The following is a 22,467-nucleotide window of genomic DNA, read 5'->3' as shown; positions in this document are numbered from 1 at the left end:
TCTTCCATATTCCTCAGCCGTTGTTCATACTCAATTTTACTACGAGCTTCCCTCACTTCAAAACTAGTCCAGCCCATATCACCCTGCAGAGCTTCATTTGTAGCCTTCCCGTGAGCGCCCATTGCGAGGCGACCCACTGACCTTTGGTTCCCATCGAGTCATGATTGTACCCCTGATTTAAAGCAAACTACCACATTTCGGCACATGCTCGCCCAGCGCCACGTGCAGGAAGCGACGGAAGCCGAACTCATGGCGCGCATCGTCTGCTGCCGTCGTCTGCTCCCGTCGCATCGCCTGCGTGCGGCCCCTTTGGCTGGGCGACCGCACGTCTCGAGCCGTAGTTGCGATGAAGGCGATTTAAAGGAGCAAGGTTGCGCTTGACTTGCCAGCCACCTGGTTGCCAAGAGCATGGAAATGAATGAACTTCGAGAGCATTATTAGCAACGTGAAGCCCTGCCATTTGGGGAGGAAGCTTCACGTTGGTGCTGTTATCGCACGGCAGTCTGAAACGCGTTCATATCGTAGATGGAGCGTGGCGTACAACTCGACGAAACGAGCGGAAGTCACACCGAAGTTTGCTGTCGTCACTGTTCTGCATGGCATCTTCATTGATTCCTGGCTACGTCGCGCTCTGCCAACTGCTGGAAGATATGAAACGCGGTGTAATGTCACCGTTGGCGAATTAGAAACGCGAACATGTGTATGAAGAGCAGGATGTTTCTCGTAACTTGAACCATGAAATTTAAAAAAGGGGTTATCCGCAGCTGAATGAAACCAACGGCGTATGGTTCGTCGTCATGTGGCACTCTTAGAGCGTTTTTGTTACATACCGCTTACTGAGATGAATTATGCAAGCTTTTAATATTCACTTTTGAACCAAGTTCATTTCGTTGCGTTGTAGACGGTATTCAGAAGCGACCTATTCAATTCGTGGCAACTTACATGCCGCGTGCTGATTTTTTCTTCTTTTCTTTATGCGGCGTTTAAAGGAAGTCCGCGAAATATGAAATAAAACGGCGCTCGTGCGCTATCGTATTGCAGCGCTCTCAACCGCGGTTCGCGCGAAAGAACCGTACGTGCTGACCGTGGCGAAGTGAGCGACCGCGGCTCCCATAGGGCATCGGCTTCACAATGCGTCAGCATCTTTGGCATTGGCACAACGGAAAGGAAGCACCGTCGTCGTCCCTGGCTGGACGCGATCCCGGCGTTGCCTGGCCAACTGCTCCTTAGATGCAACTGCTGCTAGCCTGCTTTCGGTCCGCGTGACGTCACGCACGTGACATTAAGCAGGCCGCCGTCAGTAGGCGACAGGTCGCCGGCATCGGGAGCTCGTGCCTTTGTGATGTTGGGATGTGGTGCTGTATACCTCGGCGTACGATGCATGCACCCCATGTTGCGGTCACTTGTTGTGGCTGTGCGACTGATTGGTGAAACGTGAGAGAGACGCAACTGGTCACGCCGTTTGATGGTTGTGTCCGAAGGTGTTGCGCAAAGTATCGCAAGGAGTCGCGCGGCAACCTGTGCTTTCCTTCTCGGACCTCCGGAGGAAGAAAGCCCCCGTATCAAGTTATTGCGGGCGATGCTGCGAAAAGAGTATGGAGTGACGAGCTCCGTGGAGGTAGGTGAAATTTATCGTAATAACTCTTCGATAGTTAAAGCAGCAATTATTTAAGAAAGAAAATTATCACGCTGCTGTTCGCGAACCGCGCACTCTCGTGAGTTTTGCTCGACAACGTTTCTCTCGGCAGTTTCTTCGAACAATGATTATAATAGAGACCGCTGTTTGGTTTTCTTTCTACTTTCTGGCCACTGCCTGACTTCAACTTTTCGAAAGAGACTACGGAGAACTGTGCGCTGTTTTGACGAGCATAGAAAGCGGTATTGCGGCTTGGAACGCGTAGTTATAGCTGCTTGAGTTTACCCGAACGTAATTTGCGTTTTCTTCCTCGTAGAGCAACGAGAGCTGGGCTTTCATTAGTGTGAATAAGCGAGTGTTCGAAATTTCTCTAGACGCCACTGTAGTTGTTCGTGCGCTAACGACGAAAAGATTGCTATTTCGTTACAGCGTAATTTTCTCAAGTAAGTGTTCATAGTCGACTCCACCTCATTACGTGCCATGGATTGCAAGCCGTGTTTCATTGCGAGTAATTGGCGCAAAGAGCCTGCCTCTAATTTTCGTCGGCTGACGATGGAAGCTAAAGCTTTTTATATTCTTTCGCGATTTCTTAGCGCAATCGTGCTCGGAAATACACGCGGCCCTGATTAGTTAGACTTACAGCTACTCCCGAGTATTATTGGTCCTGTCTGCTCAACGACGCTTATCGCCAAGGAGACGTCGTGACTGTGCGCGCAGAAAAGCAAAAAAAAAACGAAAGAACAGCTGGCAAAAAAAAACAAACCAAGAAGCATGGTCGCTCCCGGGTTAATGAAGTCGCCGCGGAATATCGCGAACTGCAAGAAGCATCAGACTACACTGATGACGTTACCGTCGGCGCAAGTGGCCCTTCAGTTATATCTCGGTGGTGTTGTCCGGGCGCGCTGGAAACGCTGCACTACATGGAACGTGCTTTTCGGAAGGGGGGGGGGGTGGTTAAGGCTCGGTCGAAATCCGCCACGTCACTCGCCCTGCTGCGCTGGCAAGATGACTGATGGGAATGATGAGCGCTTGACTTCGTGACGATGCGCGAACAAATCTTGTGCAGTGTGATAAGCCGATAACATGTTGCTCCTCTGCTGCGACTATGCAAGCGACAAATGGCGAGCTTACGGCGAAGGGGAAAAAGTTATGGTCGTAGAGGTTGTAGATTATTCTGACCTTTTTTTGGTGTGTTCTAGCTTGGCAATTTTCCACAGGCGGTTAGAAGGCCATACTGTAGAAGCATATTATAAGAAGAGTCTAACAAGAGCCGCATGCGCCGTTAACTTGTATTTTGTTGCATCTTGCACAGTTCGCTTTAAATGTGCATGGTTCTGTAGGGCTTATTTTCCCGCATGTTATGTCAATACGGTTATGCCATGTTAGGTTAGAGCTCAAAGTAACAACCAAGTCTTTGGACTGAGCATGTTCGAATTTGAATGCATTATCATAAGTGAATTTCATAGGCACCCTTGGGAAAGTTATTCTTACTCTGGTTTCCGCTAGGTTAATTGCTATTTGCTATATTTATCGCTCCGTTTACGACAAACAGAAGACCTGTTGAGTACCTGGTGTGGCCATGGATGCCAGGGACATTCGAATGCAAAACGCATGCAAAATATCACGTGCTGGCAAAGCGTTACCACATGCTTCGGGCCAACCCGTTCTTTTACAATCGTAACACGCCAATCAAATGTCGCCTATGAACACTGTGGTCTGTGCCCCTTAATGTGCACAGGTAAATCGCAGCGCAACTTGGTATGCGCGAGTCTTGAACTGGTGGCGATGTGTTAATGATAGGCGATGACTCAATAGGTCCCTGATTACTATCATCATCATTATTATTATTATTATTATTATTATTATTATTATTATTATTATTATTATTATTATTATTATTATTATTATTATTATTATTATTATTATTATTATTGCCGTTATTAACATAATGAATCTTGCGATGACACCAGGCTTAAGAAGAAGGTTTGTACCGGGGCCAACTCCAATTTTCCCATTCGAACACACCTAAAAGCAGAATCTCTTCTTGGACACGATCGTCGGACCAATATAGATGCAATTTGTTGAGCTTGAGAAATAAGGTTAACTTCTAGTGACTGTTTATTCATAATTTTGGTTTAGGGCTTGAAGGTATTTTCCAAAGGTTTCCCAAAATTGGTTCGTTAAATTTATGGACGAATTTTTGTCGTCATCATCAGTCGTCGTCATCACCAGCCAGTTTTATGTCCACTGCAGGACGAAGGCCTCTCTCTGCGATCTCCTATTACCCCAGTCTTCCGCCAACCGATTTCAACTAGCGCCCGCGAATTTCCTACTTTCATCGCTCCATCTAGTCTTCTGGCGTCCTCTATTGCGTTTCCCCTCTCTTGACACCCATTCTGTAACCCTAATGGACCAACGGTTATCTAACCTGCACATTACATGACCTCTCCAGCTCCATTTTTTTTTCTTGATGTCAGTTAGAATATCGTCTGTACCCGTTTGCTCTCTGATCCAAGCCGCTCTCTGTCTCTTAGCTTTATGCCTAGCAATCTTCGTTACATCGCTGTTTGCGCGGTCCTTAACTTGTTCTCAAGCTTCTTTGCCAGTCTCCAAGTCTCTGCCCCATATGTCAGCACTGGTAAAATGCAGTGATTGTACCCCTTCCTTTTCAATGATAATGGTAAGCTTCCAGTCAGGAGCTGGCAACGTGTGCCGTATGCGATCCAACCCATTCTTATTCTTCTGTGAATTTGCTTCTCATGATCAGGGTTCCCTGTGATTAATTGACCTAGGTAAACGTACTCCTTCACAGACTCTAGAGGCCAACTGGCGATCCTGAACTCTTATTCCTTTGCCCGGCTATTTATCATTATCTTTGTCTGCTGCATAGTATTCTTCAATCCCACTCTTACATTCTCTCTGTTAAGGTCCTCAATCATTTGTTGTAACTCGTCTGCATTGTTGCTGAATAGAACAATGCCATCGGCAAGCCGAAGGTTGCTGATATATTTGCTGTCTATCTTTACTCCTAAGCCTTCCCTGTTTAACAGCTTGAATACTTCTAAGCACGCAGTGAATAGCATTGGAGAGATTGTCTCCCTGTCTGACTCCTTTCTTTATAGGTATCTCCCTGCTTTTGTGTAGAATTAAGGTAGCTGTACAACCTCTCTAGATATTTTCCAAAGTATTTACGTAAGCGTTCTGTACTCCTTAATTACGTAATGCCGCTATGACTGTTGGTATCGCTACTGAATCAAATGCCTTTTCGTAATCTATAAAAGCCATAAAGAGAGACTTATTATACTCTGCGGATTTCTCGACTACCTGATTAATGACATGGATGTGATCCATTGTAAAGTATCTCTTCCTGAAGCCAGCCTGTTCCCTTGGTTGGCTTAAGTCCAGTGTAGCCCTTATTCAATTGGAGATTATTATGGTAAATATTTTATATAATACTGGGAGTAAGCTAATGGGCCCAAAATTTTTCAATTCTTTAACATCTCCCTTTTTGTAGATTGGTATAATGTTTGCATTCTTCCAGTTTTCTAGGACGCTTGCAGTCGATAGATACTTCGTATAAAGAGCCGCCAGTTTTCCAAGCATTATGTCTCCTCCATCTTTGATTAAATCAACTGTTATTCCATTTCTCCTGCCGCTTTTCCTCGTTTTATATCTTGCAAGGCCGTTCTGACCTCATCGCTAGTCATAGGAGGAGTTTCTGTATCCTGTTCATTACTGTTTGTAATTGAGGTATCTTGGCTTCTCTGGGTACTGTAAGGTCAGTATATAATTATTCCGCTGTTTTAACTATATCTTCGAGATTGCTGGTGATATTACCCTGCTTATATTTTAGTGCATACACATTCCTTTGTCCTATGCCAACTTTCTTCCTCATTGACGACGTTTACAAATCTGTAACTCGTCACCAAAAACAGGTACCGAAGTTTTGCAAAGTGCATCAGTTAGAGCATACATTAGACAAATATGATTCATGAACCTGCAGCCAGCGTGAAATTGCTACAACAGTTACTGGTGTTCCTCAAATGTTTTGCTCTCAAATTAGTGGTAGGCGGCTGCTATATTGTAACGTACGTTGACTACGAAGGCTGGCAAATTGGACGCTGTCTCCCTAATGGCGGACCTGTGCGTGCGCGCGCCTTCTCGTGGTGTGGAAGTCCCACATGTGTCCATTGCCACCCAACGCGAAAAGCGACCGTCTCAGTCTCGTCAAAAAGTTGTGTTTCAGCGGAGTTGAAGTAACAAAATGGAGCTTCTGACGTGCAGTATGGACCTTCACGTACGCGCACAGTATGGCCTTCTACGCACCACATCAACAACTTCAGGGAGAGGGCGATGACGCTGCGAACTGGGTTCGGAACTGTAGCGGACGATCTCGTACGTTACACCCCTGAGGTGGCGCGTAACCTCGTAAGAGCCAAAATACCGGCGCTGCAACTCTTCTGAGAGTCCACGACGGTTATTAATGGGCGTCCACACAAAAGCCGCCGGGATTGTAACGGAGGTCGTGTCCACCTTGGTTGCGTCGAACGGTGTCGGTACGCTGTTGGCTCCGGATAGGATGCAGTGCAAGCTGGCGTGCTTCTTAGACTCTTTGTAAAAGTTCTTGCACGCGTTCGCTGGTCGACTATCATCCGCCGCAGGTAGCATGGCGTCAAGTTACCACGTGACATGGCGCCCGTATGCGAGTTGTAACGGCGTAAATTGTGCGGTTCTTCTGCGCAGAAGTGATAAAGGCGAATGTCACAAATGACAGAAACTCGTCCCACATCTTGTGTTTTACGTCGACGTACATGGAAAGCATATCAGCCAGTGTTCTGTTCAGGCGTTCCGTTGATCCATTTGTTTGAGGATGGTAAGCAGAGCTCCTGCGGTGAGAGCTATGCGTCAGCTGCAGAACGTCCTGCATAACATTAGCTATGAATGCTCCAGCGCGATCGTTGATGAGAACAGATGGTGCACCATATTGTCGGGTGATGTGGCAGACGAAGAACTTGACCACTTCATAAGAGTTTCCTTGAGGAATAGCTTCGGTTTAGGCGTACCGTCTTAAGTAGTCGGTAGCGACGCCTACCATCTGTTGAGCGAAGAAGTCACTGGGAATGGACCATGTAGATCCATGTCTGTTGGTTGAAGCGGTGCTTGAGGAGAGTCCATGGGGTGGTGAAAGCCAACTGGTTTAAAGGGCGATGTCTTGCGGCGCTGGCAATCACGGCAGGCCTTCACGTACCGTTGAACTGAAGAAAACGGCCGGGACCATTAAGTTAGCATGGATTCTTATGTCGTATCCGTGCTAACGTTCCAGCAAACGCCAGGTGTCCCGCACCTGCCTCATCATGCCAGGCTCGCATAATGTCTTGGCGCAGCGCCGACGGCACGACAAGGACGTACATTTCTAAACCACTTCCACAGTTTTTCTTGTAAAGGATGTTGTTGCGCAAGCAGTAGGATGACAAGCAGAGCACTAGGGAGCAATGTAAAACGTCATCAACTTGAACGTGCCCGATCAGCAGTGGCAACTCGGTATCAGTGCACTGGCGGCCAGCCATCTTGACAGCTTCGATAACGCCGACGAACGGCAAGTCGTGGTCAGGGTCCAATGATGTCGTAGGGAGAGGTGCGTGTGACAGTGAGCGTCACTGTGCTTCCTTCCACATCAGTAAAGAACAGTACCGTCATACTCATGTGAAACGTGGGCTCCAACCTGACAAGTGTGCTTGAGCCTGAAGTGTCCACAAAGCCATTAAGGCACTTTTGTCTTTGGGCCAGACAATGAAATCTTCCTAACCTCAGTAAGGAAGCCTTCATTGCAGTGAGGCTACCTTATGTCACTCTGAAAGGTTCCTTACTGAGGCGCCCTCGGTGAAGGCTTCCTTGGTGCTTCCTTGGTACTTCCTCAGCATAAGAAGCCAAACAATGAAACCTTCCTTACCTCACTAAGGGAGCCTTCATTGGGGTGAGGCTACCTTATGTCACTCTGAAAGCTTCCTTACTGAGGGGCCCTCGGTGAAGGCTTCCTTGGTGCTTCCTCAGCATAAGGTAGCTCCAAAGCTACCTTCATGCGTCCTTACGTCGCTCCTGGCCCTGAACGAGCGCTTCACCTCACTGCTTAACCACGTGACATTCGCTTGCGCATGCGCACTGTCGCCCACCTGCGGAGAAGAGCGAGCACGGTACGTCTTGCCAGGCGTGTTCGTTTCAGTCACGCGTGCGGCATGCAAGCATTGCTAGGCGTTGCTAGGCGTTGCAAGACGCCGGCGTGCCAGCGTTGCTGGAGCACATCAAGTTTTGCACTGTAATGCGCAACCTTTTTTAACTTTAGTAAACGAAACTAGAAGAAAGCGTCCACGCTTCTCTATATTAGCTATTCAATTTAAAGATTGTGCGACGATACAACATTTTTTAATATAATAATGGTGTTCGGGGAAAGATTTGAAGAAATAATCTCGAACCCAGGCACACGGCAACCGCTCCTTAGGTGAGGACGGGTGAAGGGAGCTTTCAGAGTACGCTTGCTTCCTCCATCGGTCCTGCGCTGTAAGGAGGCCTCACGTAAGGTTAGGAAGCGCTCGAAGGAAAGGAACTAGGGGTGTGCGAATATTCGGAATTTCGAATACGAATCGAATATTTTCCATATTCGAAGCGTATTCGATTCGAGAAATGCATGTTCGGAAATTCACGAATATCCGAGGACGGCCGAATAACGGTGGAAACGGCGAATATTCGGATAGACTGCGAATAATTGAGCAATTAATCAATTGTATGCTTGTTCCGCATTCTCCTAAGAACATGTTTATTAACTCAGAACTTCGCATGATCCGCTCATTATATGTATGCTCTGTTTCAGTCTATCTGCTTCAGGCATTTGAGACATGATCAGTTTCGGTTTCTTTTTCACCAAGCTTTATAATTCCAATTATTTTGGAATGCCCCATTGCCTTGAAGGTTGCAAAGGCAACTCAGGGTTGCCTTTGCAACCCTGAGTTGCCATTATCTGTATGCTCTGTTTCAGTCTATCTGCTTCAGGCATTTGAGACATGATCAGTTTCGGTTTCTTTTTCACCAAGCTTTATAATTCCAATTATTTTTGGAATGCCCCATTGCCTTGAAGGTTGCAAAGGCAACTCAGGGTTTGCTAACATTGTTCAAAATGTATCAAGGCTCTTTGTGCGGAGTGGAAATTTGATGAAGTGGCCAGCCTAGGCATGTTTCTTGATCCGCGCTTTATGGCCACAGTTCATCAGGCATCTGGTGAGATGATCTGGCTGAAAAACCTTGTGACAAGGGAGCTCCAGGAAGCCGTCGTGGAACACCATGGGGACACCGCCGTGCCAGCGTCGACTTCGTGTCCACTGGTGGCATCGAGTGTATGGAATGCTTTTGACGACCTAGTGATGAACAAAGAGAAGACACATTTGGCATCTGCCCCTGAGAGGGAAGTTACAGACTACGCGCAAAAGCCTCTTCTGGAAAGGGGCATGAATCCTTGTGAGTGGTGGCAGTCTATTGGCCGCTTCAGGTACCCGCTTTTAAGTGCACTCGCCCGGAAGTACTTGGCGATCCCTGCCACTTCAGTTCCTAGTGAAAGAGTCTTTTCTACCGGTAGAAATGTGACAGTGCATAGAGAGCGTTTACTTTCTGGCCATATTGAGCAGTTAATTTTCCTTCACGACAATCTGTAACAAGCGTTTTACCTGACTGAGGGCATTACCTGAGTCCGTTATCTATAAATGAGTACCTCTTTAATTTTAAGCAACATTGTAAAATGCAATGTTATTTTTAAAAGGGTAATAAAGCTATTGTTACCTCTCTTGCAATTTTTTAATACTACACATGTATTCGATATTCGATTCGATATTCGGAGAGAGTTCTTCGTCTGATTCGTATTCGATTCGTAATCGAAAATTTCAATATCTCACACCCCTAAAAGGAACGTTTTATTGTTTGGGCCAAGCTACCTTCATGCGTCCTTACGCCGCTCCTGGCCCTGAACGAGCACTTCGCCTCACTGCTTAACCACGTGACGTTTGCTTGCGCGTGCGTGCTGTCGCCCACCTTCGGAGAAGCCCGAGCACGGTACGTTTTGCCAGGCACGTTCGTTTCAGTCACGCGTGCGGCATGGAAGCGTTGCTAGGCGTTGCACGACGCCGGCGTGCCAGCGTTGCTGGAGCACATCAAGTTTCGCACTGTAATGCACTGCTTCTTTAGATTTAGTAAACAAAACTAAAAAAATAGCGTCCACGCTTCTCTATATTAGCTCATCAACTTAGAGATTGTGCGACGATACAACCTTTTTTATTGAATAGGGGTGTTCTGGTGTTCGCCTAAAGCTTTTAAGAGATAATCTCGAACCCAGGCATGGCGGCAACCGCTCCTTACGTGAGGACGGGTGAAGGGAGCTTTCAGAGTATGCTTGCTTCCCCCATCGGTCCTTCGCTGTAAGGAGGCCTCACGTAAGGTTAGGAAGCGCTCGAAGGAAAGGAACGTTTCATTGTTTGGGCCTTTCTTCACGGCGACTGGCCTATGTGAACTTCTTTGGTTTGCTCAGGCCCTCCGCGTGTGTGTGCGATCTCACCGCGGCCTCTCTCTCTCTCTCTCTCTCTCTCTCGCTTAATTTTCCTTTCCCTCTTTCCATTCCCCCAGAGTATGGTAGCCAATCAGACGCATTTCTGGTTAACATATTCGCCTTCTCTCTTTATTTCCTCCCTCTTCCTCCTGAAGGATCCATAAAGTTGGCAAGACAGCACAGGCCGGAATGATCGCTGTCAGTCTTCACGAACAAGTAGGTTCAGAACTTGCTAATTGCCTAAACTAGCGTTGAGTATTTCTAATGGGCTAATTGCCCAAACTAGTGGTTGAGTACTTCGTTGCATCCTTGGTGAGAGTGCAGCTTGAACAATCAGTCACGCTCTCCGCGCCGTCTGCACATTACAGTGTTCCGCACAGCAGTGTGTGTCACCGTGTAGTGACACACCATACTGCCACCGCCAAAATACGTCGTGTATGAGGCGTGTATGCAGCTGGGCTCCTGTATTGCGCTTTTAACTGGACAGGTTGTGCCGTCCAGTGGCACCGCCAGGAAGTACGCGCGGGGTGCATGCGTAAATATATATTCACATAACATCATCTCAATGCAATATAAGAGACAGGTTTGATTGTCGTTGATGGCCACCACATACTCAGTAGCACATACCGAGGGACCCACGTTTACCGTCAAAGAGTTTCATTGAACAGGGGCACATTCCCGGGGCCACATACTGAGTGACAAAGAGTTAAGAGTGACAAGAGCAAAGAGTGACAAAGAAAAAGTGACGAGAAAATGGAATCGCCTCTGAGTAGGGATACGCAAGAGCTAGTATCGTAAGGGGCACGCTCGGTACAGCTTGGTATTCGAGCGTGACTTTATTTTAGAGCATGGCGATTACGTTTGGGCCTACAGTGGGCAGATTTCCGTTACATCTTTCAAAGGGGAATTGCCAAATGGCCTGGGCGAAGAGGTGACGTTTTAGAGCTGGGTCGGGCTCATTCAATGGGAAAATTTAAGTGCCACCTTGAAAACCATTGTCGTCCGTCAACGAAAGTAACGGTGCACAATAACTGTTCCTACAACGCGGTTGATTTTGGGATACGATTTTCAGATTTGGTTCTTTTTTTGCAATTTTTTGCCATAAAGCATAAAAATCTTATCCCTTCATTTTCCTGGCTAGGAACAACACAGGAATCGGGTAATACCTCCTCAGCAAATGTCTCTGTAAAGCACGTGCGCGTGGCGCACCAACAGTGTAGTGGTAACCTAATGGTTACCGTTACTGTTAAGCAGTAATGGTTACCATTAACGGTAACGAATAATCATCGATGTGCTTAGTCATGTCCAGGAATTATGGACATTGCCCCATCGGCCATCCCTCAAGCTTCTCTGAAATTCACAAGCGTGTAGCTTCCGGGCCAGAATTTTCACAAAAAATGATGCTCCGGAACATCGGCCATATTTCAGTGTCTTTCTGTTACTAATGTCCAGAAAGTAGCCTTTTTGTAATAAGATATGCATTCACGGGGCTCAGTCGTGACTTTGTTGTGGTGCCAGCGTTCTTGTGTGAAGCAATACAGTGTGCCAGCGAGCTAGAGTCATGCGCGAACCACAGAAGATGTAAAATGATATTTATGTATATCAAGATAGCAAAATAACATTATCTTAAGCGAATGTTGGAGTAAAACCAATAATCGCATATCGAATCCAGCGCCAAATACTCTGTAAATTCAGGCAAAGTGAAATACAAGTGTTTCATTGAGTATGTATAGTTAAAGAATTATTTTTTGTTTGCAATATTCGATACAGGTAATGATGTCTTCAACTGGTCTGGTTAAGTGAGGAGTATGTGCGAAACAGGTGAACTGCGATCATATCGGTTGCTCTATTACAATGTTAGTAAAAAGACTCTCGCGGCTTTGTTCGAAAGCCTCAACATTGATAGCCATAGCAAACGATTAGACAACTACACATCGTAGTTTTATCGGCCATGCCACTTGCAGTAAACACTGTCTTACCAATCAAATTAACAAGCTTGGTGAGACCAAAAATTCGTGGTTTTACGTACCAAAACCACTTTCTGATTACAAAGCACACCGTAGTGGGGTACTCCGTAAATTTGGACAACCTGGGGCTCCTTAACGTACATCTGAATCTAAGTGCACGGATGTTTTCGCATTTCGTCCCCATCGAAATGCGGCCGCCGCGGCTGGGATTCGATCCCTCGACTTCGTGCTTAGCAGCCGAACACCATAGCCACTGAGCAACCACGGCGGGTAAGCCTTGGGGTCACGCTTGCAAAGGGTAAACATAAATTGATCTCACTCGATGACCAAGAACATTCCATGTGACAACTCTGGCGTGATGAAGAGCGCCGGCAACGGGTAGCGAGCGCTTGATGCTGTCTCTCGCCTCACCACGTGTAGGTCCACTGAAAGTGCGCGAAGTTTCATTGGCGTATGCGATTTCACCAAGGCGATCTCCCCACCTCTTACCTGCCCCGCTACCCTACCCCATCCCTCATCCACCCTTACCGAGCGATGGGAGACCTTGCTAACCAGCACCGCCCTGGAAGACCAGCTCGTCCTGATCTCCAGGGCCTAGGCGGCTAGGGAAGCATATGGGCCCCGTGAAGAGGGAACCACTCCCAATCGACGGCGTCTAAGAAGATGTCGAGCTCAGCTCAGTAAAATTGTTTCTCTCTCTCTCTCTCTCTCCCCAGAGAATGATAATTGCATTAGAAGATGAACACAAACAGATGCGAGGTTGCACCAATTGATATAATATGTTTCATTCAACAATATGTCGTGTTGGCGCTTAAAAAAATGGCGTTTGAAGTCGAAGCAAGACAGATGGGCACATCTTGGTGAAGTGGTTCTAGAAGACTTATTTCGCAGGACTATTCCTAGTGCCACCTAATAGAACTTTTCTTGAAGTTGTGTTTTGATGAACAAGGTCATTACTTTCACCACTCGCACAACGTGGGTACTCAGATACTTTTTTTTGTGTTGGTATATATATAGAAGCAGCAGATGTGGTCACGGCCGTGTGTGAGGCCGTCATCGCTAACAAAATGCTGCTGAATTCACCTTTTGTAGCCCCTGCAAAAGAACGAGCAGTTTAACTAGATCCGATGCAAACCAAAGCTTTTGTGAAGGGGTAAATAAATGAGTTGACTAAGTCTGATGTGTGCAAATATTGTTTACTGCCCGTTTAGTGAAGATGTGATCTCAGGCACTGTTCACACCCACTGCGCACGCCATAACGTAAGTGCAACGCATTATTTATGAATGCGCACAGCATCGTTCTCAAGCTATTCTCAAATGCAAACTCCGCATTGAGTCGTCGACGCGGTGACGTCACAAGGACGCAGGTGACCTTTGATGGCAAAGAATAGTGTTGAACGGAGGTGTGAGCGCAGAAGGGTACAACGCCAAGAAAAAAAGTGGTAAAGTTGTTTATTATTCACCTGTTTCATTCCACCTTCCTTGGCCCAACAAAACTAGCGTGCGGTCACTTGTTTCCGCACGTGCCAGTTCTCTCAGTTCTCTCAGAGAGTTACTTGCCGTTGTTACATGATAAATATTTTCGTAAGTTCGGCCTGTTGAAGCGCCCCGTCCGTGGTTCGATGCCACCACTGGACACGTATTTCTTTTGGCATCTTCATGCGAGATATTGGACGGGCCAGCGGCAAGGCGGCTGTCTCATATGCCAGAAAACTGCGCGAGGCTTTGCGGAGAAATCTCAGCTTTAAAAAAAATGCAGCTCAACAGTCGCGGCACACAGCGTTCCCGACCTCCTCGGAACGACAATTAAGGCTCGCGCTGTGGTTGACATCGCCTCTCGTTACCCGCCGTGGTGGTGGCTTGGCGACTACGGCGTTGCTCGGCTAAGCACGAGGTCGCGGAATCGTACCCTGGTGTCATGGCATTTGGATGCGGGGCGCAATGCAAAGATATGCCCGTGTATACCGTGCATGTGGTGCACCTTGAAGAACTTGAGTGGGGTCGAAAATCCGGTGTTCCCCACTAGGGAATGTCTCATAATCAGGTCATATGTAGCCCTGGTGTGAAAACCCCAGAATATATATATACATATATATCGACGCTCGTCCTACGCCTGTCCAGCATGCCATGTTCGCAGGCCTCTCCGGCAGAGGACCGGGCACGCCACCTGCAATCGACTTTGGCGTCCTTATAGACGGCTCCTTTCTTGTCTGCCCCTCCTTTTCTTTCAGGATTCGCGCTCGTGTTCTAATTGTATTGAAAACACATGCAAACGTTGTGTCGAGGTCGCCCCTGGCAAGAAAACTGCAAGCATAAAGCTTCACGGGAACCAGGGGGCCAGTAGCCGACAGTACCGGCCACCTGGGTTCTGATACGTGCACTATTGATAGATGCGGGCCCATATTTGCACAATAACACGAATATGTGCCCGTACTCAGACATAAATGTACAAACACGTGTGAAAGCGCGTGGGCATAGATGAAGTGCACGCATATCCACGCCCGTGTCAATGCTTGTGTGGCATGCAGCAATGCGCGCCTGACGTCAGGCTATGACCATGCTTAGGTGGCCGTTCTGTGTTTAAGTGGACCGAAAAAACTTTGGCCTTCTTCGAGAGGTTGAAATCTCATTTATGGCGCGCATAGGTGCATGTGCCCCAAGCCAAAACCTTTTCGAAAGTGGCGCGAAGACCCCGCCATCTAGGTGCAGATGAATGAGTGTCTAAGGATAGGACTACCATCTGACGGCACTAGATGGAGCAAGGTGACACGCGGAGTTGGCGCAGCTTGCATCTACGACAGTGCTTGCATGTCAGCCTCCTACACAGCGTCGTCGGGAAAGCGTCGCCAGAGAAAGAGGAGAGGAGTTTTCATTGTTCAGATGTTATTCGTTCTTGTAAGCGTAGTGCTTTAAACGGCCTAGAAAACGAAACATTGTAAATAACGGTATTCACAGAGACAGAGAGAGAAAGAGAGGGGAATGCTTTTTCTGCAGTTATCTTTATTGAGTAACGAATTAAACAACTAAGCTTTAGAAGAGTACGCATTTGCTCTGGTTGGTTCATGATTACGAGCAATAAAAACGGCGCTTACAAATACCGCGGGGATGCATCTCTCCCAGCTATGTGCAATCGTGCAAACGCTTTAATGATGTGCACGCAGGACTGTCGGCACTAGATGGTGGGATGCACCCACTACATTTCCGTTCATGTATTTTTCAAATGTTAACGTTGCCATCTTTTACTCGCACATGTATTTCCCATAATTCCTTTTTCATATGGATTATTGCTTAATTCTCTTCAATTGCTTAATATCGCATAATTCCTTCCCGCGTAAATGAACATTCATTTGCATTAGTGAACATCACCGTATGCAGGTTTTATTAGTGAATGGCAAAAATGTGGCCCAGTTGAAGATAATGATGGTGAACTACATCACTATCATTTTTTTATAAAAAATTCTCTATGCGGGGACGTCCGGTTCTCGCTTAGACACTTAAAAACGCCGGCTGTCCCGTCGGCCACGTGGCTTTTTCTCGTAATGTGTACTTGAGTGAGGCTAGCTTAGCAGGAATCTTTCAGGAACTATCAGACATTGTTTGGGATACCATTGGCCTTAGTGAGATCAGAACTGGTGAGGCTTATACAGTGCTGACTAACGTCTATGTCCTCTGCTATAGAGGTCTACCAGATAAGAAGCAATACGGGGTAGGATTCCAAATCCATAAGGACATAGCGGGCAACACTGACGAGTTCTACAGCATTAATGAGAGGGTAGCAGTACTCGTAATCAAACTTAATGAGAGTTATAGATTAAAGGTAGTACAAGCCTACGCTCCAACATGCAGTTCCGATGATGATGAAGTAGATCAGTTTTAGGAAGATGTTGAATTAGCGATGAGGAAAGTGCAAACTCAATATACTGTAGTAATGGGTGACTTCAGCGCACAAGTGGGGAAAAAGCAGGCTGGTAAACAAGCATATGGCAACTACGGCGTCGATTCTAGGAACTCTAAAGGATAGATGCTGCTACAACTTGCAGAAAGGAATAAGCCGCGAATGGTGAGCACCTTTTTGAGGAAACGTAACAACAGAAAGTGCACCTGGAAAAGCTCTTATGGTGAAACAAGAAATGAAACTGATTTCATATTTTCTGCCGATCACATCATAGTGCAGGATGTTGAAGTGTTAGGTAGGGTAAAGTGCAGTGATCATAGGTTTGTGAGGGCTAGGATTCACCTCAACTGGAGGAAAGCGTCAGATTGGTCAAGGAGAAACAGGCCAACCTGGAGGCAGTAAGGGTAAAAGCAGACAAAGTCAGGCTGGTACTTACCAACAAATATGCAGGCTTAGAACAAAGAGATGAAGGTGGCATACAAGTAATGAATGAACAGTAACTAGGCTGGCTTCAGAGGCAACAATTGAAGTGGTAGGCAAGGCACCGAGGCAATGAGTGGGCAAGCTCTCCCAAGTAACAAACAACCTAATAAAGAAATGACAAAGAGTGAAAGTCTCTGACTCAAGAGGTAAGATAGAATTCGCGGAACTGTCATAACTGATCAACACGGCGAAAATAAAAGATAGTCGAAATTATAACGCGAGAAAGACTGAAGAAGCTGTAGAACATGGACGCAGACTGAAATAAGTGAGAAGGAAACTTGGGATAGGACAAACCAAAATGTACGCGCTGAAAGATAAGCGGGGTAATATCATGAGCAATATCGAAGATATGGTAAAAGCAGCCGACGAATACTATACTGAGCTGTACAATACCCAGAGCAGCCACGATACCTCCATTCGAAGTAGTGATGAACAGGATATAGAAGCTGCTAGTATAGCTAGCGATGAGGTTAGAAGGGCCTTGCAAGGCAGGAAATGGAGAAAAGCAGCAGTAGGTGGAATAACAGTCGATTCAATCAAAGCTGGAGGAGACATATTGCTTGAAAAACTGGCGGCTCCCTAACAAAGTCTCTATAGCCTTCAAGGTACCCAGAAAACTGGAAAAATGCAAATATTATACTAATCCACAAAAAGGGAGACCTTAAAGAATTTAAAAATTATAGGCCCATTTAGTCACTCCCAATATTATATAAAATATTCACCAAAATTATCTTTAATAGAATAAGGGCAGCACTGTACTTTAATCAACCAAGGGAAGAGGCTGGCTTCAGGAAGGCTTACTCTTGAATGGGTCACATCCATGTCATTAATCAGGTAATCGAGAGATCCACAGAGTACAATCAGCCTGTGTATTTGACTTTCATAGATTACGAAAAAGCATTTGATTTAGTGGAGATACGAGCAGTTATAGAGGCATTACGTAATCATGGAGTACAGACCGCTTACGTAAATAGCATAGAAAATATCTACAGAGATTCCACAGCCACCTTAGTTCTACGCAGAAAAGTAGGAAGATACCTATAAAGAAAGGGGTCAGACAAGGAGACACATTCTCTCCCATGCTATTCCCTGCGTGCTTGGAAGAAGTATTCAAGCTATTAAACTGGGAAGGTTTAGGAGTAATGATCGATGGCGATTACCTCAGCAATCTTCAGTTTGCGGATGACATTGTTCTATTCAGCAACACTGCACACGAGTTACAACAAATGATTGAGGACCTTAACAGAGAGAGTGTAACAGTGCGGTTGAAGATTAATATGCAGAAAACAAAGATAATGATCAATAGCCTGGGAAGAGAACAAGATTTAAGGATCGGCAGTCAGCCTGTAGAGTCTGTGAAGGAGCACGTCTACATAGGTCATTTAATCACAGGGAACCCTGATCATGAGAAGCACATTCACAAAAGAATGAGAATGGGCTGTTGCGCATACCCCAGACATTGTCAGGTCCTGACTGGAAGCTTACCATTATCATTGAAAAGGAAGGGGTACAATCACTGCATTTTACCGGTGCTAACATATGGGGCAGAAACGTGGAGGCTGACAAAGAAGCTTGATAACAAGGTAAGCACCGCGCAAAGAGCGATGGAACGAATAATTCTAGGCATAATGTTAAGAGACAGACAGCAAGCGGTGTGGATCAGAGAGCAAACGGATGTAGCCGATATTCTAATTGACAGTAACAGATAAAATGGAGCTGGGCAGGTCATGTACAGGGCAGGTTGGATAATCCTTAGACCATTAGGGTTACAGAATGGGTACCAAGAGAAGGGAAGTGCAGTCATGGGCAGCAGATTACTAGGTGGGACGATGAAATTAGGAAATTCGCGAGTGCTAGTTGAAATCGGTTGGCGCAGGGCAGGGGAAATTGGATGTCGTCCTGTGTGGACATAAAATAGGATTATTATTATTATTATTATTATTATTATTATTATTATTATTATTATTATTATTATTATTATTATTATTATTATTATTATTATTATTATTATTATTATTATTATTATTATTATTATTATTATTATTATTACTTTGGGCTGTACGTAAAGACTCCTTTTATTTATGTTAAGACGGTTTCGTTCCAGCTATTGCATTGTAGGCGTGGGATTCTTTCCTCATTTGTTTTCACGGCACACTAGAAAATCCAAGCATTCTCATGCGCAGCTGCTACAAGCTACTCAAGCTTGGAATGTGTGGTGTAGCTCACCGCTTATGTTTCAACGTTTGCTTTCCCCGAGAACTTTAGTGAAGGAGAACGTCACGTTCACTCACTTACAGCTACGATCCACTAGAACACACCTGCAGAAAGAAAGAAAGAAAGAAAGAAAGAAAGAAAGAAAGAAAGAAAGAAAGAAAGAAAGAAAGAAAGAAGGAAGCGGCCGCGTATGATTTATAGATGTATACTGAAATTAAGTTTCGCGACTCTCGACACGTCTAACCGACGCCCACAGCGCATTCCGGCTAAAGTAACGAGACCTCGCGCAACTCCCGGCTACTTTTATTATTTCTTCCATTACGTAGTTAAAAGACAAAACACAATATGTGCTTAATAGGTGAACGTCCTATTCCTTGTTCTACCGTCCGACGCTGCTAATTCAATTTCGGCAATTACGTTTTCCTCGGCTTCTTTTGCATATCGCGGGTGGAATAACGTGCGCTCGCGGGAAATGCGTTTCCGTGTTCTCGAATCCCGTTTTTTAAGTGGCATACTCAAACTTCTCCACGATTACTGCTCACTCCATGGCTGCCGGCCGTGTCTGGTGCTCTTCCTTTGTACCTTTATTTTTTTTTTCTTTTGCCTGACTTCATTTTTTGTTTCCCACCGTGCGGAGCTGCAGGGAGAGAGGAGGGGGCCCCAATCTGGCGTCACGAAATACATGCGCTATAACACGCATTGCGTGTGTCGGTGTTTCAAGCTAGAGAGAATTGAGAAGAAACTGAAGGAAGCACTCGAATCGCATTTAGTTGTCTAAAAAAAATTATGATGAAGACTTGCGCGGTCTGGGCACGTGCAAAACGAAATCTAGAACTCGTGGAGGAGCTGGAAGAAAAGAAATTGTGGAGAATTAAACTTCTGCTGAGAGGAAAAGGAAGTTTAAAAAATGAAGAGCTGAGACGTCGGCGCGAATATTTTATAAAGATAACGCTGCCGGAGCAGGCCGTGCGCTTTTCCTCCGAGAAAGAATGCGTACGAAAAATAGACAAAAGGCAATGTGAGGGTTATTACAATGTGAGGGGGGGGGGGAAGCGAATGAGCGGGTGTTGGGATATGTTTAGTTGAGAAAAATAAAGTGGCGAGAGCTCTTTATTTAAGAGGTTGCTGAATGACGTAAAGAAAAAGTTCGAAATGCATCACACAGTGGGAAAATGTTATTTATTCCAATCAAAGTAATCTGGATGTGAACGGTTTCAGAAAAAAAAATAATGAAAAGGCTAATATAGGTCTTTTTTTTTTCGTGCTTTTCGAAAGTAAGGATGGACTTGAAGAGATCATATCTTACACTATCCGGTCACCGGTAAAGCGCAAAATAAAGTACGCATGACATTGTAGTCACGTCGCTGTTGATGGCTGGCGTCAGTTCGTCAGTCTTCTGCAGGTCCAATCACGTTTTTGATAAGCTCGTATTTATGATTAGTCGTCAAATTGCTATAGCGATTGTGGAATACATTGCGCGTTAACCGAACGTGGCCGCGAACTAAGTAGTTTGTCCGTACTATATGTAAAGTAGGCGTTACTTCACTCAGCAGTATCCTTAGCTACATGATCGCAGTAATAAAGTAAAGCAGTTTTTTAGTGGCATGAACCATACATCGGCTTGGTCTCTTTGAATACATTCCACGAGGCGGCAGACAATACTCGCATTACAATTCGCAGTGTCGAGGTTTATAAGCAAAACCACTCACTAATTAATTCTTTATTATATTCACTTTAGGAAACACGTTGAAAATGACACTAAAGATGGAGTGAAGTAATACAGCGCATGCTTAGCGAAGTGCCTGTGAAGAATCTGCTGCGATCTATCTATCTATCTATCTATCTATCTATCTATCTATCTATCTATCTATCTATCTATCTATCTATCTATCTATCTATCTATCTATCTATCTATCTATCTATCTATCTATCTATCTATCTATCTATCTATCTATCCATCCATCTATCCATCTATCCATCTATCCATCTATCTATCTATCTATCTATCTATCTATCTATCTATCTATCTATCTATCTATCTATCTATCTATCTATCTATCTATCTATCTATCTATCTATCTATCTATCTATCTATCTATCTATCTAATCTCGCTCGCCTCTTACGCTGGTCAAGTGGCCCAAGTCGCCTACTTGTTTGGGCCACTAGGTGTGTTCTCCGGTCCGTGATGCCGTCATAGTGGTTCCATCCTCGTTATTCCCGCTTCATGGTCTTATTCTCGTCATGCCGTCTTCGTCACGCCTGCGTGTCTAGCCTAGTAGTCCTAATTGTCCAATAGCATGGGCCGCTAGGCATGTGTTCGTTGTTGTGATGCAGTCATCAAATCCATCGCCGTCACACAGTGGTCGTCACGCTGTCATTTTATTACTGTCATCCCTTCGGCAACGTCGTCACATTGTCACCATGCCCTCATCGTCGTTTCATCGATGTCCGTCGATGGCGAGACAGTCGCTATCATGCATTCGTTGGCCAATCTTCGTCGTCGTCTTCATGCTGTCGTGATCGCGCCATCGTTGTCGCACCAGCTTTGTCATCCGACTCTCGTCATGCTGTCGTTGTCATGCAGGTTTCATGACGCAGTCATTGTCAGGCCATTGTAAGCATGCATCGCTCATCCCATTGTCCTCAAGTGGTTGTCACACCACCGATGCCATCGTGTCGTCGTCGTGCATTCGTTGTCGCACTGCCGTCGCGATATGGTCACGGTCGTTACATTGCCTTCGTTGCAATTTCGATATCGGCCCGATTTTTGTAGCGCCGTCGCCGCAGAGTTGTCATACCGCTGTCACCGCGCCATTGCCGCCGCACTGTTCTTTTCACCATCGTGGTCATTTTACCAACGCCATCCGTCCCATTGTCGTCGCCCCGGCCGTCGTGCCACTTTCGTCGATCTATCAGTGTCACTCCTACGTCATTCCATCGCAATCATACACCATCGCCATCCAATCGTGATTATTCCACCATCGTCCTGCCATCATCGTATTTTGCGTCGTCGTGAGACAGACGCCATGATGTATTCATTGTCACACAGTCGTGTCGCCCTGCTTGTGCTATGGTCTTCATTCCAGCTTCTTGTCGTCAAATCATTGCAGCTGGTTGTCGTCAAATCATTGTCGTCCTCCATAGTCACCATGCAGTCGTCGTCAAGTAACTGTCCTTATGTCCTCGTCTTCATGCTGCTGTCTTACATCATCGCGTAATTTAGGAATCGACATCTCATTGTCGTAATACCGTCTCTGTCCTTCCCTTGATATCATTCATTCATCTTCGTTCCATCGTCAGTAAGCGGGCGTCATTCAGTCGTGTGTCATGCCTGTGTGCTCACGGGCGGCCTTGGCAAGCGAGTGCCACGGCAAGGTAGGACCATATCGGAATGTGTAGCACATTGCCGAAGCAACAAATGCCCGATAATTACCCGTGCACGTGTTAAATAAATGTGGCTTCAGGAACAGTGCATCTCGCTACATTGTTCGAATGCTGTCCGCATTACCGCCGACAGTCATCGTCAGACAAGTTCTGCCGTAATTTTTGTTAAGTTTTCATTTGTGAAAAGAAAAAAAAAGAAACTTGACTGCCATGCAGTCCGGAAACTTAACTAGTCGTTATGAACAGCGTGGCACTGACCACACTCGCCATCCCCTTGGTTTGCTGCCTTCTAGTGTGACGGTG

At 45.9% G+C, this 22,467-nt stretch overlaps 1 protein-coding gene across 1 annotated transcript in view; it reads left to right on the top strand.

Annotated features, from left to right (window-relative positions):
* Window positions 1-1,316: 1,316 nt before the first annotated feature.
* LOC135908569 (phospholipid scramblase 1-like) overlaps window positions 1,317-22,467 on the top strand; it is a 265,493-nt gene continuing 244,342 nt past the window's right edge. The window contains exon 1 of the mRNA XM_065440372.2: window positions 1,317-1,618. The gene's annotated coding sequence lies outside the window, so the exon portion shown is untranslated. The remainder of the gene's footprint in view (window positions 1,619-22,467) is intronic.

The sequence above is a fragment of the Dermacentor albipictus genome, chromosome 9 (genome assembly GCF_038994185.2).
Source record: "Dermacentor albipictus isolate Rhodes 1998 colony chromosome 9, USDA_Dalb.pri_finalv2, whole genome shotgun sequence".
In the NCBI taxonomy this organism is placed as follows: Eukaryota; Metazoa; Arthropoda; class Arachnida; order Ixodida; family Ixodidae; genus Dermacentor; species Dermacentor albipictus.
The sequence above is the reverse complement of the archived record's forward strand: the minus strand, read 5'-3'. Positions and strand labels throughout refer to the sequence as shown.